The 3908-nt window shown below is 63.7% G+C and overlaps 1 protein-coding gene across 1 annotated transcript in view; it reads left to right on the top strand.

Annotated features, from left to right (window-relative positions):
• Positions 1-3908, top strand: part of NBEAL2 (neurobeachin like 2) — a 33746-nt gene that overhangs the window by 413 nt on the left and 29425 nt on the right. The gene's annotated exons all lie outside the window — the stretch shown is intronic.

The following is a 3908-nucleotide window of genomic DNA, read 5'->3' on the forward strand; positions in this document are numbered from 1 at the left end:
CCCCCCCCCCGGCACGTCCCGCCCCTCCTTTCCCACCTTTCCCGGGGGGGTTTGGGGTCCCCCCACCCCTCCAACACCCACCCGGGCGGTTCGGGGGGTCCCTTATTCCCACTCGGGAGGTTTGGGGGGTCCCTCGCCCCCTCCCCGGCAGGTTTTTTTGGGGTTTTTTTTGGGGGGGGGTCCGTGTCCCTGCGCCACCGCCCGGCGACAGGTGCGGCCGCGGTGACATTGGAGCGGCGACAGGGTGGGGACAAGGGGGGGTCCTGGATCTGGAGGGGGGGGTGTCCTGCGCTTGGGGACACCCCCAAAAACCTCCCTGGCACCGCCACCACCCCCCCCTCTGCCCTCGGGGGTCACCGGGGGGGTCCCACCCCGAGAGTCCCTCGTGTTTTCTCCTTAATTATCCCATTATCCCAACGGAGGGGCGGGTCCGGGGGGGGCGGATCCCGTGTCACCGCCCACCCCCGTGTCACCACCCCCCCTCCCGGTGTCACCCCCCCCACACACACCGCTGTGCCCGCGGGTTGGGGTGACCGGGTGGGTTTTGGGGGGTGAAGGGTTTATTCCTGCCCCAAAATCCCGCTGCGACCCCGGGACGTGCAGGGATGGGCACCCTGGTGCCAGCTGGGGGTGGGGGCTGTCACCTCACCTGGTGTCACCTGGGAGCCACCCCAAAACGGAGCCACCCCAAAACAGAGCCACCCCAAAATACCCCAAAACGAAGCCACCCCTCTTTGGTGGGACACATCTGGGGGGGTTGTGCAGGGACAGGGGCTGTGATGTCGGAGGGGGAGGGTTGGTGGCACAGGGACAGGTGCCACTGTGTTGGGGTGTCCTTGGTCATATGGGGGCAGGTGCCACTGTGTTGAGGTGTCTGTGATTGTATGGGGACAGGTGCCACTGCATTGGGGTGATCTTGGTCATATGGGGACAAGTGCCACACCATTGTGGTGACCATAGGGACAGGTGCCACTGCATTGGGGTGTCTGTGATTGTATGGGGACAGGTGCCACACCACTGTGGTGACCATGGTCATACAGGGACAGGTGCCACACCATTGTGGTGTCCTTGGTCCTACAGGGACAGGCGCCACTACATTGGGGTGTCTTTGGCTGTGTGGGGACAGGTGCCACCATGTTGAGGTGTCCTTGGTCCTACAGGGACAGATGCCACTACCTTGGGGTGTCTGTGGCCATACAGGGAGAGGGGCCACACCATTGGGGTGTCCTTGGTCACACAGGGACAGGTATCACTCTGTTGAGGTGTCTCTGATTGTATGGGGACAGGGGCCACTGCATTGGGGTGCCTGTGGCCATATGGGGACACGTGCCACGCCATTGTCATGACCACGCTCCTGTGGGGACACGTGTCACGCTGCAGGGGTGTCCGTGGCCATATGGGGACGTGTGGCACACCTTGCAGGGGCTCGTGGCCGTGTGGGGACAGGGGCCACTACACCTGTCACGAGCTGTAAGGTCATAAGGGGTCAGGTGTCACGCTGTCCAGGTGTCTCTGGTCATATGGGGACAGGTGCCACTCCATCAGGTGTCCCTGCTCATGTGGGGACAGGTGCCACACTGTCCAGGTGTCCCTGGTTGTGTGGGGGACACGTGCCACACTACTGAGGTGCCTGTGGTGGTGTGGGCACAGGGGCCACTACCTTGGGGTGTCTGTGGCCATACAGGGACAGGGGCCACACCACTGGGGTGGCCATGGTCACACGGGGACAGGTGCCACAGTGTCGGGACATCTTTGGCTGTGTGGGGACAGGTGCCACCATGTTAAGGTGTCTGTGGCCATACAGGGACAGGGGCCACCCCATTGGGGTGTCCTTGGTCACACAGGGACAGGTGCCACTGCATTGGGGTGTCTGTGGGCATACAGGGACAGGGGCCACCCCATTGAGGTGTCCGTGGTCTTACAGGGACAGGGGCCACCCCATTGAGGTGTCCATGGTCTTACAGGGACATGTGTAAGTGTCCCTGTCACCAAAGTGTGGTGATCGCAGGGGGACAGGTGCCACCCCTTCGAGGGGTCCCTGGTCCTGTGGGGCCAGGTGCCACTCCCTCAGGTGTGTGTGGTCACACAGGGGACACAGGTGTCCGTGTGGGGGACAGGTGCCACCCCTCAGGTGTGTGTGGTGGCACAGGGACAGGTGCCACACCATCAAGTGTCCCTGCCAAGGACACCAGGGTCTGGTGGCCCTACAGGGTCCTGTCGTGCTGTCAGGGCACTTGTACAGGGACACGTGTCACCCTCAGGGTGGGGACAGGTGCCACCCGTCAGGGTGTGCCCACTTCAGGCTGTGCCACCTCTGAGGGGCACCAGGGACGAGGCAGGGCCTCGGTGTCACCCCCCTGTCACACAGCAAAACCCTCTGGCCTTCGCTGTGGTGATGTCCCCGAGCCCCTGGCGAGGACCAGGCTGGAGTGTCACCTTGGTGGCAGTGCCACCTCCATGGCAGCACCCCTGTCACGGGGTGACACCGGATGAGGGCAGCGCTCTGGGGACGGGCACGTTATCTCTGTGGCTTCAAAATAGGGCACGGCTCGTGTCCCCGGGGGTGGCAGGGACGGGGATGTCCCCAGGGGTGGCAGAGATGTCCCCAGAGGTGGCAGGGGCAGGGATGTCCCCAGGGGTGGCAGGGACAGGGATGTCCCCGGGGGTGGCAGGGACAGGGATGTCCCCAGGGGTGGCCCTGCCATGGCGGGGCCGTGCCAACCGTGTCGTCCCGCCCCCCCTGGATGGGATGGCAGGAATGTGATCCCCCCGCTGTGACCCCTCGGTCGCGGGGAGGTGACAATGCGGTGACTTTGTCCCCGGCCCCGTTCCGGGCGCTCCGTCGCTCCCGGCCCTGGCCCGGCGTTCCCGGCCCGGCATTCCCAAGCCCGGCATTCCCAGGCGGCTCCGCGCTGGAACAGCCAAAGCCACCCAACAGGCTCTGCCAGCCGGGACCGGCTGGGACAGGCACCGACGGCTGGCACCGGCACCCGCGGGGACGGGGCGGGCACCGGGAATCCTGGGACACCGGGAATCTTGGGACACCGGCTCCAGGTGGGTGCTGTGCTCGGGGAATTTGGGGACTCCAGCTCCACAGGTGGGTTCACGGGGAATTTTGGGATGCTGGCCCCAGATGGGCTCTCAGGGAATGTTGTGGTGCTGAGAGCTGGCAAACTCGTCGCTCCGTGGTTGGGCAGGGCGGGATTGGGGTTGTGTTTCCAGGGAATACCGGGATAAAACACCCCGTGCCGGTGTCGTGGCAGTGCTGTCGCCCCTCGTGCCTCATGGAATTTTGGGATGTCAGCTCTGGGTGGGTGCCCAGTGCCCCGGGAATTTTGGGATGTCAGGTCCAGGTGGGTGCTCAGGGAATTTGGGAAACTGGCCCTGGGTGAGTGCACAGGGAATTGGAGATACCAGCTCCAGATGGGCTCTCAGGGAATATTGTGGTGCTGAGAACTGGCAAACTCATCACTTCTACACTTCCCAGCTCCGTGGTGTGGTGAGGGCAGGATTGGGGTTCTATTTCCAGGGAATACCGGGATAAACCGCTGCGTGCCGGCATCATGGCAATGCCATTGCGCCTTGTGTGCCATGGAATTTTGGGATGTCTACTCCGGGTGGCTGCCCAAGGGAATTTTAGGATGTCGGGTCCTGGTGGGTGCTCAGGGAATTTTGGACCCCAACTCTGGGTGGGTTCTCAGGGAGTTTTGGGAAGCTGGCTCTGAGTAGGTGCTCAGGGAATTTTGGACCCGGGCTCTGGACGAGTGCACAGGGAATTGGGGGAGACCAGCTCCAGGTGGGTTCTCAGGGAATTTTGGGATGTCAGCTCCGGGCGGGCGCTCAGGGAACATCGTGGTGCTGAGAACTGGCAAACTCATCACTGTGCAGTGCGGGGAGGGCAGGATTGG

Source organism: Neopelma chrysocephalum, unplaced genomic scaffold (assembly GCF_003984885.1).
Source record: "Neopelma chrysocephalum unplaced genomic scaffold, ASM398488v2 Primary Assembly neopelma1_295, whole genome shotgun sequence".
NCBI classification, from domain to species: domain Eukaryota; kingdom Metazoa; phylum Chordata; class Aves; order Passeriformes; family Pipridae; genus Neopelma; species Neopelma chrysocephalum.